The following is a 13,659-nucleotide window of genomic DNA, read 5'->3' on the forward strand; positions in this document are numbered from 1 at the left end:
CCAAAAAGTTTGCCAACCCATTGTCTGTCGTATAGTGTGACTGCTGTTCCGGTGTTGATGTGTTGGGATAGTTTTTTTCAACTGTTTCAGATGTTCTTGTTTTAGAATCATTCCCTTACCTGAAGAGGAAAAAGGTAATGACTACATAAGCTAAACAAATTGTTGCTTCTCAGTGTTAGCATGGAGAAAAAAATCTTTAGTTTCAAATTATGTTGCAGGATAATGAAAAAGATCAATATAGTATGGAATAAGATTCTCTTAAAATTATTTGCTATGGCTCAGTAAAATGTACCTTTTCCACCTACCGCATAGCACAAAAACCTCACTGTAGTTGGAAGCCATCTTTAGCATTTGTTTATCCTCTTAGGAGAGTCAAGCAAAGATTGTCAGAATCTTTATCACCTGTTTGAACAGTGTAATTCATTTCTCATCATTTCACAGGTATAGGATAACTCAGAATTTATGTGTACTTTATATGTTATGCAAAATATTTAGAAATTGTAGATTCTAGATCTCCAGAAAGACTTGAAAGATTTTTGTTGTTTGTGGATGGAAAATAAGTAAAAAGTCACAAAAAGATGACTTGTTATATACTGAGGTTGACAAAGGTAGTAACTGAAGAGAAAAACATAGCTTAAGAGGAAACATGAGGTTTAAATATGTAAAGTTGGGTATTTTCAAATAACTTTTCCCTGTGGGAATGAATACAGGACAAAGTCTGCCATCCATTAGTAAAATAGATACCATGGGTTTGAGGTCATAGTAGTTTAAGGGTAGGGGGAAAGAGGAGAAGGTGTGCTAGTGTCTGTCACAGTCTTTCTCAATTAGGTTTTCAGAAGAGAATTCAGCCCTAATTCCCCATGGCATCTAGAGTGGTACTAATTATGTACCATCTTTAGGAGAATGGAGAAAATCATAACTCAAATCATTGACTATGTTCTCTATTTCAGATGAGTTCAGGGAGCACATAGGAGTCCATGTGTAATGAGTAGTATGGAATGAATGAGAGAAATGGGTTATGTAAACATGTACAGGACAAATGTAGCACAAAAAGCATCTTTGCAGTTACCCTGCAGGGAAATTTTGTTGGGCTCTTTTAGCATTTAACTATCTGCACTATTTTCTACTTAACAAATCATACCTTCCTAAATATATTGGGAAGGTCAGTGTTTAATAGTTCTCAAGTACTTACAGTTTAATATAGGAGGGAAAGGTATAAAATAGTGAAAAGAGCTAGAGCAAAACCATTTTATGGTAATGTCAAATTGTATTTGTGGGGTTTTTTTGTTTGTTTGTTTCTAAAAGAATGTCATTGTTGCTGGGCGTTCCTAGCTACTGGGGGTGGGAGGGTGGGGTGCTGAAGCAGAAGGACTGCTTCAGCCCAGGAGTTCCAGATTAGTCTGGGCAACATAGTGACACCCCCATCTCAAAAAAAAAAAAAAAAAAACGTCATTGTTAACATTTTAAATAATAGAATGATCTGGTTTCCAAGGTTTTCTTTTTTTTTTCCCCCAAGACTTTCTTAATAAACTTTGGTACATGTGGAAGACTGCTATGCCATTCAAATGCCATTTAGCTCTAGCAATATACACACATTTTCCGTTATAAAGAATAAGAGCTTAACATCAATAACCAGTGACCACTTGTATAAAGCCTTTTTTTTCTGGACTCTTCTTAATTTGTTCCAAGAAGGTAGTTGCTGTAGGAGCTAGATGAATGTTGGAGGGAAAGATGCTGAAGAAATGAAATAAAGCATGATTTATGCTGTCATGAGTAGTCATAAAGAGATTTTTATACTTTTGTTCATTGGGGTGCCAATATTAGGTTTTAAAAAAATAATTTGATAAGGGGAGAGAGGGTTATGTGTTTGTTTTACTTCCTGATGTTTACTTAAAGAATACTGTGTACAAATTCAGCCTACTTAATCGTGTAATTTTGCTATGCTTTTGGCTAACTTCTTTTGTGGCAGTAACAAGCCATGTTATTTTTTCTAGTTGCTCTGAACTAGTATATTTAGATATCTGAATTGAAAAAATGATATTGCCACACTACAAGTTCTTAAAGTAATTAGAACATTTTATTGATTTTTCTGACATTTACTGTACCTAAAATTTATCACCACCAGCATGTGTTAAAACAATAGGAAGTTTTTTATATTGTTAAGTGATAGTATCCATTATTTCTCTTTATTTTACCAACATTTACTATAAGAATATTCTTTCCCTCTTTCCTTCCCTCATAACCACTCTTTCTTCATAGTACCAAGCTGTCACAAACAAATCTGAAAATGTTACAGGTACAGACTATGTTGTATGTTTTGAATCACCCTAACATCATGTAAATAAATCATCCTTACATAATGGTTTATGATTTACATATGTGATGTGTAAGAAAATATCGCAGTTTTCTTTGTGTCTTAATCTAAAATTTATCCCATTTTGTCACCCCACTCCCAAATTATGCATATGATGGGGGAAGAGAAAAGGCCGTGCATAGTTTTGACACAGTGACCTTTTATTTTATAGGCTGCCAACTACTGTTTTTTAAAAGGGCAGATACGGTCACACCCATAGTGGAAATTTTGTTCATTGAATGTTGGGTAGGATTAAGTGATGAGGGGAAGGGTCCAAATTCAGTTATTAGTCATTGAGAAATTGTTGAGAAATTGTTGAAGTATTACTGACCATCCTACTCATTTCTAGATTTTTTCCCCCAGGCACTAGTCAGAATAGGTCATCAGTAGTTGTGTAACTAAGGAGAAGAGCAATTTTACTGACACTGGATACTTGCAGATGCCAATAGGTTTTCTAAGCTGGAATTTATACCCTGATTATAAGGCAATATTTAGAGGGGCATAATGGAGAATCGTGGATAGTATAGAAATTTTCTCTTAATTTTGACGGTAACATCTGAGATTATGGAAGCTTAGCATCAAATACTAATTGGACAGAAATAACCCAGAATATTTTCCCAGAGCCATCCCCTCGAACTCAATGTTTACTTTTGCAGAGCTCCTACTTGCCATTTATAATAAGAGCCTGAATGACAATTTGAATGGATGGTAAGACATGTCACAACCCTTAACCAGTATTACCATTGACAATGTTATCTTGGATTCAGAAAGAAAGGGTTCTTCTTTTTTGGGAAAAAATGGGAATTGATTGTTGATTCTATTTGTTGCTTAGTAGCAATCATAAAATGCATATGAGCAGGTTGATTAGAAACAGCTGTTGCTCTCTATAAAAACTAAGGGTGAAAAAAAGATTTGAAATAATGAAACAGCCCTCTTCCTTTTCTTCCAGAATTTCATTAATGCAGCTAAAATGCAAAAGAAAAAGAAAAAAGTCAAACATAACAACACTAGAAAACAAATAGTGTTATCAATAGAGCAGCAGTTTCTAGATATTCTGGGAAGATAAAAGGTGGGTAGGTCAGGATTGACAGATGTTCATTGCTGCCAATGTGAACAAAACACATAAGGTGAGTGAAGCAAAAACAGAGATATCACCAATTTTGAGCAGTGGGGGCTAGTAACAAAGATTAGCCTTAAGGTGGTCAGGGGCATGGTGGCTGGCCCCGATAGTTCCAGCTGCTTGGGAGGCTGAGGCAGGAGGATTGCTTGAGCATAGGAGTTTGAGACCAGCGTGGGTAACATACCAAGACCCATCTCAAAAAGAAAAGAAAGGAAAAGAAAAAGAACCCTAAAGATGGTTTCTAAACCTGAAATTAGGGGATAGGGTGTACGGGGCAGAGGAGGGGTAGGTGCAAATGGACATAGAATTAGTTTCTCCCCAGTTAGTATTTTGCTTAAACTGAGAAAAATATATGCTACTGCACGGTGGTCTTTTTTTGAGCTAGGTGCTGTTACTCTTAACTCTTGCTCAATAGGATCAACCCTAGAGCTTTTGAACAGATTCTGGAGGTAAGGTTGGTGAGAGTAGTACTGTGTCTTAGAGCTTCCTAATCTGGTCAGAGTGACTGGTACCGAGTGGGCTATGTAGAGGGCAATCTTGAACACTTGTTAGTGTATGTCTTTTTTTATTATAGCCATCCTAGTGGGTGGGAAGTGGTATCTCGTAATTTTGATTTGTATTTACATCCTGACTAGTGATGTTGATCATTTTGTCATGTACTTATTGGCCATTTGTATGTCTTTGGAGAAATCTCTATTCTGATCTTTTGCCCATTTTGAAATTGGGCTATTTATCTTTTTATTATAGAGTTTGAAGCGGTCTTTATATATTCTAGAGTGACATAAGTCCCTTGTAAGATACATGAATTGCACATATTCTCCCATTCTGGGGGTTGTTTTTTCACTTTATTGATGGTATCATTTGCAGCACAAAAGTTTTAAGTTTGTGTTGTCCAGTGTATCTATTTTTTTTTTTTTTGCTTGTTCTTTTGGTGTCATATTTAAGAAACTATTGCCAAACTAAGTTCATATTTACTCCATGTGTTTTCTTCTGTGTTATAAATTTTAGCTCTCACATTAAGGTCTATAATCTATTTTGAGTTAATTTTTGTGTATGGTGTGAGATAGGGGTCCATCTTCATTCTTCCGCCTGTGTATCTGTTGTCCTAGCACCATTTGTTAAAGACGGTTCTTTCTCTGTTGAATTGTCTTGACACCCTTGTGAAAAATCAATTGGCCACGGATATATGGGCTTGTTTCTGAAGTCTCAATTCTATTATGTTGATCTAAATATCATCTTTATGCCAGTATGACACTTTTGATTATTACAGTTTGTAGTTAAGTTGTACAATCAGGAAGTATGAGTTTTCCAACTTTATTTTCTTTGAAGATCATTTTGGCTATTCTGGATCTCTTTCATTTTCATATGAATTTTAGGATCAGCTTGTCAATTTCTGCAAAGAAGCCAGCTGGGATTTTGATAGAGATTATGTTCAATGTGTAGTAAAGTTGGTACTTTTTTATACTAACTTCTATTATTTTGTGTCATCAGTGGCATCCTCAAATTAATTTGCATCTGGCAGATATACATAAATTTGTTCTGTACATAATTTTGGAGTATGATTATGGGCTAATCCAACAGTGAAGGGTGATACTATGCAGCTAATAGTCTTCTGTATTTGTGGAAAGGCTGAAGAAACAGCACATACAAAGGCCTTATGTGGGGATGGAGAGAATTAGGTTGATTCATGATATTTTTAAGAGGTTGAATCTAGAGGAGTTAATAATTGATAGGGTGTGAGAGATTAGGTAGAGAAGGATATAAAAGATTATTCTCAAGTTTCTTTGGGCAACCAGGATGGGGGAATATTAGATAAGGAGCTGAATTCCTTCAACTTGACCCTTTCTCCGCCTAGACCTGTGGATTTTGGATCACTGTACGCTATTATATCCAGGGCTCAAGAGGCAGGATAAGGCCAGGATTTAGAATGCAGACATGTACACAAAAATATTGAAACTGGGAGGGTTGATACAGTTACTATATTAGATAAACGGTTCATTTTATAGAAACAGATGAATTCTGAATGTGCATCCAAAGAAATCGGAGCATGCATCTAAGGAGATCAATACTACTGGGGACAGAAGAGTGATATATCAGTACTGTAAGTGAGGATATAGGACCTGAGATGTCAGTATAGGCAGAAGTTAGACTGCAATATCCAAAATCAGGTGTTCAACTGGCAGCAAGTATGAAAGAGGACTTTGTTGGGGGAACTGGGATCAGATGCCAGAACCAGGAGAGTAGAATAAACAACATCATCCATCTGGAGTTTGAAGTTAATCAAAACCAGACTTTATCAAACAAAGTTAAAATAAGAATCATCTGTAAAACATGTGAAATGGAAGTCCCTGGGCCTCACTTTCAGCAGGCCAGTAAGAAGCTCAAGTGATTCTGCCACAAATGGAATATTGATTATAATTTAAGAAATACTGATGAAACTATCAAAAAGACCAATTTAATGATAAATCCGCAGGCTACTAGGAGGTATGTCTTCTGTTTAGGTCCATGATAAATCTTAATGTATGAATAGATTGGGGTTATCTCCCAGAAGTAGAGTCACACTAGATAGATCTTTGGCCAGTCCTATCTGTTCATCCTCTAAATCGGTGGTTCTTGACCTGGTGGGAGTTGAGGGGAGTAACAAGTTTGCCCCTCTAAACATTTAGAATTATTCTGAGAAACACATGATTACCACAACCGGGGCGGATACTACTGGCATCTAATGGGTGGAGGACAAAGATACTGCTAAACATACAATGTGCAGAATAGTACCCACCTGTATCTCCACTCCCACACTCCCATCTCTTCAGCCCAGCTCTTTGTTTCCTTTATTCTGTAGACATTGACACCTTCTATAATAAATAGTATATAATTTACCCATTATGTTTATTATTTATTGCTATTAGGATATATACTCCAGTACCCTCACACATAATTTAGTCTACATACTCAGCACTCAGTAAACATTGAATTAAAAAAATAATGTAAGTAGATTTAAAAGAGTTTTCACATTAAGTATATATATGGATCAATAAGATCCCTCATTAAACATTTTAAATTTTGGGGACTTCTAGGGTAGTTTTGTCTGAAACAAAAACAAAAAACCTTCCATTCAAAGATGCCAATTCAGTATTTTTAAGACAAAACCAGCAGGTTATAAACACCATGGAATTCAGGAGCTTGCAGTATAGACATTTGATGAACTAACTCCAGTGATAACGCAGGGATTCTATAAAGGTAGGAGGCAGGATTCTGTAAAGCTGAGCACGTGCTCTTTCTTACAGTGGGAACACTGTATTTAGGAGGACAAGTAAATTCAAGAAAATTAAGTTTAGGATGATTGTACAGATGTGTTAAGTTGCCCAACTGGAAGTATAGTATCATTGCCTGGTGAACACAATTCTTACAGCTTCTTTGTCTTTTTTTGAGACAGAATCTCACTCTGTTGCCCAGGCTAGAGTAAGTGCCATGACGTCAGCCTAGCTCACAGCAACCTCAAACTCCTGGGCTCAAGCGATCCTCCTGCCTCAGCCTCCCGAGTAGCCGGGACTACAGGCATGGGCCACCATGCCAGGCTAATTTTTTGTTTCTATTTTTAGTTGCCCAGCTAAGTTTTTCTATTTTTAGTAGAGACGGGATCTCATTCTTGCTCAGGCTGGTCTTGAACTCCTGACCTCAAGCTATCTTCCCGCCTTAGCCTCCCAGAGTGCTAGGATGACAGGTGTGGGCCACCACACCCGGCCAATTCTTAAAGCTTCTAAATAGATAGTTCTTCAAATAAACTGAAAGAGTAGAGTGAACATGAAGGAGTATAGGAAACAATTGAGGCAGGAGGGGTGGGGGGAAGTCTGTCAGCCTTCCTCTTCCCACAGGGCTTCTATCACGTTTCATTTCCTTTGTATAGCATGAGAACTTGTGACTTCTGTCACTTCACTGAAACCCAGTTTATCGGTACCCTTATCATTTCCAAATCAGAGTAATGTCAAAGTTTGACACAAAATTGGCATATCTTAAGTGGATTTGCTGGGTTTGGATACTTAACCAAACCCAGCAAATGGCAATAGTAAGTCAGAATTGGGTTAGAAGAAAACTGGCCCAGTTGTGGATTTATAGTGAGCATATAAAAGGCCTACTGAACTCTCGCATAGATCAAGTAGGTAGTCTCTGGGAGGCCCAACCCAGTGTCCCAATGACAGAGGAAAGGTGAAATGTGCAGTGTTCAGAGAGAATGCGAACAACAGGCAACACTTAAAGACAAGTAGAATCAACAGTAATGCCTCACTAAGCCAGGCAGTGGCTAGGGTCAACAGACACCCAAGAGACGGTTTCTAGGGCAAACGCATGGCAAGATGCCAAGAAAAGTTCAAGCAAGGGCCGCAGTTCCAGCAGGGACTACCAAGAAGATAGGCAGTTGCCAGGACTGACCTGGAGCAGTACGATATGTTGCATCAACTCTCTGAGAGCACTAGGGAGCCCATGGAGCATTCAGATTTTCAGACCTTGGATTTAGAGGACTATGGAAAGATTAGTATGGGGAGATTTCAATTCAAGATGGATTTCAATTAGAGTCAGAAGTCGAACTTTGAAAGCAATATTGAGAGTCAACGTGGTATAGTGATAATAGCAACTACCTTACAGTCCTGTTTTGAAGATTAAATTAGTTAATAGTTGTCAAGCCTTTAGAACAGTACTGTACAAAGTAAAACCTAAATATCAGGAAACATGTCTCAGAACAAAATTTTGTGAAATTCTTACCCATTTAGTATGTAACAAAGGTTTATACCTTCGTATGTACTTTGTACTTTCCTGAATAAAATATAAATTTAGGAAATTCACTGAATCATCAGAACTTTTAAAATTGTAAATGAAACTATAAATATTGATAGATTTGAAAAATGTTATAAAATTTATGAAAAATGATAAATATTGGCATAGGAAAAATGTATAGATGTTGCATATGTATTTTCACTTCTATTTTATCTGAATCTAAAAATAACAAAGATAAAAATAACATCTAAAAATAACACAAAAGTAAATAGAGAAAACATAGAAATAGCAAAAGACAACTAATACTGAAATAGATTACAAGAAAGAAATAATAATTGACAAAACAATGAAGTTACAATACTCACATATCTTGCACATGAACTACAGAATATACAATACATAGAATTGTATGAATGATCATTTAAGGGAATATTTATTGCATGTTGTTTTCTGAGAAGAAAGGCGTCACTATATAAACAGAAGTAGGCGAAACATCCCATAAATCCAGTTTTCTGTCTGGGAATATCTCGGTGATCAGCAATTACTTCTGTGTGGTTTCACTGTGATGATTGGAAGATAATATAGATATCCCCATGCTCAAGAGGGCCAAAATGTAAATATCTGTGGAAGGGCCTCTTGCTTCCATGAGCAAATTTGGCAGTAGCCACATTTCAGGGCTCTTTGGAGCTTGACGTTGTGGCCAAATGGCATGGCTGGATTTTCCTCTCAGGGTTCCCGGAGCAGACTTGACTCAGTGAGGAGGCTCTAGTTCACCTCGGATGCTAGCTCTGGGGTCACTATCACACTGTTTCTCAAAGATCAGTCCAAGGATCTGCTGCATCAGAATCACCTGTGTGCTTGTTAAAAAACCCACCAGTTTCAGGGGCCAATCCCAGACCTTCTGAGTCACAATCTCTAAAGACAGAGCCCTTAAATCTGCATCTTCAGCAAGTAACCCAGATGATTCTCATGCCCGCTACAATTTAAACTCTATTGCGCTAGAGTACATATATAGGCTTCTTCCTCCCCTAAGGCTGCCTGGTTCAAGTATAGCTGACTCAGGCTGACAGCATCAGAGGCCGACAGCAAGCTCGATCAGACTCTGCTCATCTTCCATCCACCAAATATTCTTCCCAGGTTCTCCCTTAATTTTATTAACCTTACATACTGTTCTTACTTTGATTCTTTTGTTGTTGTTTTATATATCAGGACATAGCTTCTTTTTTCTTCTTCTTAAAACTGCATTATATTCCATTGTATAGCTATACCATAACTTTTTTTTTTTTTTTAAGACAGAGTCTCGCTCTGTTGCCCAGGCCAGAGTGCCGTGGCGTCAGCCTAGCTCACCGCGACCTCAAACTCCTGGGCTCACGTGATCCTCCTGCCTCAGCCTCCCATGTAGCTGGGACTACAGGCATGCGCCACCATGCCCGGCTAATTTTTTCTATTTTTAGTAGAGACGGGGTCTCACTCTTGCTCAGGCTGGTCTCAAACTCCTGACCCTCAAGCGATCCTTTCACCTTGGCCTCCGAGAGTGCTAGGATTACAGGCATGAGCCACTGCACCTGGCCTATACCACAAATTTTTAAATAGGTTCCCAAACTTTTGATGCTGTTTTCCAAACTTTTGGTATCATAAAAAGTGCTGCAACAAATAGTCTTGTATGTGTTATTTTGAACCTCTATGAACATGTCTGTAGGATAAATGTCTTAAAGCAGGATGCTAGATTAGAGGCACATGCATCTGTATTTTTGATCTGTGGGGTCAAGTTGTCCTCTACAGAGATAGTGCCAATTACATACCCCCTAGCAATATGTGTGTACTACATATTTTTTAAATGACTGCATATTATTCTATTGTAGGAATTACCATAATTTGTTTAATCTATCTCTGTGTGTGAACATTATAATTGTTTCTCTATCCCACATTTATTTAGCTCTCAAAGCCACACTATTTTATTATACTATGACTAAACTACTCAACATGGGGGATTTGACAGTCTTGGGAGGATCCTCGTGGTTGGCTTATTATTGTTCTCATTATCATAACAACAGCACTACAAACTCTTTTTCTAAGTGTTTCTCTATTTATGACCTCACTTTTGTGGCTAGACCTCACCCCTAGCCCCTGGGAATTTCTTCTGTGAACCCAGCAGGATGACATCCCTTAAGTGAAATTCCAAAGCCTTGAAGCCCGTCAGCAGATCAGGGCCCCCTAATGACTGATTACACACAGCTCTGACCCCACACATAGCCCCAAGCTTGTTGTTTTCTGTAGCCTTTCATCCCTGCGTCTTGAAGATGAATCCATCTCTTCCCCAGTCGGAAAGCAAACAGTGGAGTGAGAAGAGTGAGATGCACGTCCCACAGGCTATGCAGAGCGGGACCCTCTGATCTCTGCCTTGTCTTGTTTGCAAATGCCTTTCCCTTAGTGCTGAGGGACAGAGGAGAGCAGTGGGAATGGGGACAGCTCTGGCACCTGGCAGCTGAAGGTTTGTCTGTGTGAGCAGAATATAAGAAGTGGTTTCTTCTGAGCATCTCCAGTTTGTCATATTTTAATTACTGCTCTAGCCTCCGACTTGGATGGTTTGTCAAAGAGTTCACAAATATTTAGAGATTCGCAGAGATGGTGGTCTTGGGGTGGAGATAGTTCTCAGAAAAGACTGCTGCAACTCCAGCCTCAATGGCCTTTGCTCATTAATCTACTTGACTTCGTTAGCCTGAATCTCATTAGAAATCAAAGTGAGATTGAGGTGCTATTAGAAATTCATGGGGCCAGAGATCCATGAATATTTAAATTCTGCCAAAGAACAGCAAAGGAAGGCATATACTGAAGGAAAGTTAGCAAAGGGAAACCAAGTAATGCAGGATTGCTAAATGTGCTTTTGACTCCCGACCCCAATATAGACAACTCAGATAAAGTTGTCTAAAATGAGACCTATTCTAACCCACCTTCATCCATCCAAACATCCCAAACCACAGTTCCAGTTTACCACAAAATGACCATGGAGAAAGAAGGCGGAACAGAAGGAGATGGCTACGACTTAACCACCTACGAACGTGGACCCTTTAGCATCTTGGAGGGAAGACAAGGGAGAACCTCGTTCCTGTGGATGTGGTATCAGGAGAAAGTGTGTTCCGAGCAGGCGGAAAGGAAATGGTACTGAGGCAGGAGCATGCTCAGCATGTCCCAGGGACATCTCCTGATCCTTGGAGCTTACTATTTAGTCCATAACTCTGGTGGGTGTTTTGGATCTCAATTGATAGCTATAGATATAATAATTTTAAACATGGTGACTTTCATTCCTTGGTAGCACTGAGCAATACTTTATTCATAAACCGTATTTTGTTGACATACACGTACTCCCTATTGGCACATAAAATTCAAAAAATCAGTGATGTCATTCTTTTTCTAATTACCACCTACGACGGTGGTATGGTTGGGGAGACCTTATAAAGATAGATTACAAACAGACTCAAAGGAACCATACTGGTGATAAAATTAAACACTTTTATTGGAAGTCTTCACTTGGATTCAAAATTTGTACAAATGATTCATAATTTAATTGATCACCTGCTTTCCAATCATTTCATGACTCATAAGAAATGCTTAAAACTTCCTTACTCTGATTATGGAAGAAAAGGTAATCTATACCTAGAAGTCAGAGTCATTAACACCTTGGAAGAACTTGATCTGTGTGTCAATTGACCAAATCATTTGGAAGTAGTTTTGGTGTCCATTGGCTTTTTTCCTGGTTTTCATGAGGTTCAGACATCTATAGCTGTTTATTCCAGAAAACTATAGCTAGATGCATTCTCTCTCTGTTTCAGCATTTCTCAAACGTAGTTTATTCCACAAACATCAGAGGGCAGCATTTGATAGGGATTTTAAAAAGACAGAACAGCTTCTATGTCAGACCTTCCTGAATGCTCCATTCGGCTTTGCTTTTCTCTCTCCCCTGGTTCTACTTCTGTTTTCAAGCCAGGAAATGCCTTCACCTGTGGCTCTCCGTCGCCCCCGCTTCTGCCTCCAGGGACACAGCAAGCTGGCTGACATGGTGGATTGGTACATGGTGGATTGGTGCTCAGCGTCCCTTCCCCTCCTTCTAGGATGCCTTCCTGCACTACACAGGCTGGAAAGCCAAAAACTCCATCTCCCGATTCTCTTGTGGTTAAGGTTCCAGATGTGAGAGCCTCAGACCATGATGTAGATCTGACAAAATCTCAGACAACCCAACGGGAAGCTCCAGAGCAAAGGCTGCTCATGAGAGGAATCTACAGAAAGAGCAAGGACGCTGTTCAGTCATTGGCTGGGGGCTACCTTGGAAGAATGTGGCTTCAGCGTGAAAGTCACGGCAGATCCTGAAAGTGTTAACAGCTGAGCTGCCAGCAAGCTCCTCCTTGAACAGTTTTTTTTTTTTTTAAATTTTATTTATTTATTTATTTTTGAGACAGAGTCTCCCTCTGTTACCTGGGCTAGAGTGCCGTGGTGTCAGCCTACCTCACAGCAACCTCAGACTCCTGGGCTCAAGGGATCCTCCTGCCTCAGCCTCCCGAGTAGCTGGGACTATAGGTGTGCACCAACTCGCATGGCTAATTTTTCTATTTTTAGTAGAGACGCGGACCTTGCTCTTGCTCAGGCTGGTCTCGGACTCCTGAGCGCAAACGATCCTCCCGCCTCGGCCTCCCAGAGTGCTAGGATGACAGGCGTGAGCCACCGCGCCCGGCCCTTGAAGGGAGTTCGGAGCGGTAAACCTCCATGGCTGCCACGATTCACTCTTGTGCTGTGGCCTCTTTTCCAAACACGTTTGGGGAGCAGCTCCTCCAGGATTCCGGCGAGCCCCTCTTCCTACCCGGAAACTGAGGACGGGGAGGCTGGTGGCTGCTGTTGGTATTCATTCTCTCCCCTCACCCCCCAGCCCATGCTAACTTCCCTACTTTCTCAGCCACCACCTCTCTGGCCTCTATGGCTTACCTACTGTTTCGACCCCAACTCCCCTTCCTGAGGAGGAGTCTGAGCCCCTGGTGACCATGCTCTCCTTGGGTCAGGAGGCTGCGCTTGTTTCTAAGTATCATCTGAATTCCATGCGTATTCTTCCCTGTCCCAACTGTGTAACAGCAGCCCCACCACCTGCTACTGCTCAGGGTCGATAACCCTTGTCTGGGCAGTGACTCCTGTGCTTGCCTGCTGGTCCTGGGTATAAGGAGGCCAAAGTGCCCAGAAGGTAGCTGCGGCTGGTGGTTCAATGGAAACTTTGCTATGTCCCTTGGCAAGGGTATGGCCCCTTTTCGAACCAAGACTTCTAATCCTGGAGAGCCCAGAGTTATAGGGACAGAAAGCACAAAGCCCCCCCAAGTGGGTCATTGCAAAGGATGTTAAGTAGGGCCACTTCTGCTTCTACAACTTGGTTTCTGGACAC

Source organism: Lemur catta, chromosome 14 (assembly GCF_020740605.2).
Source record: "Lemur catta isolate mLemCat1 chromosome 14, mLemCat1.pri, whole genome shotgun sequence".
Taxonomy (NCBI): Eukaryota; Metazoa; Chordata; class Mammalia; order Primates; family Lemuridae; genus Lemur; species Lemur catta.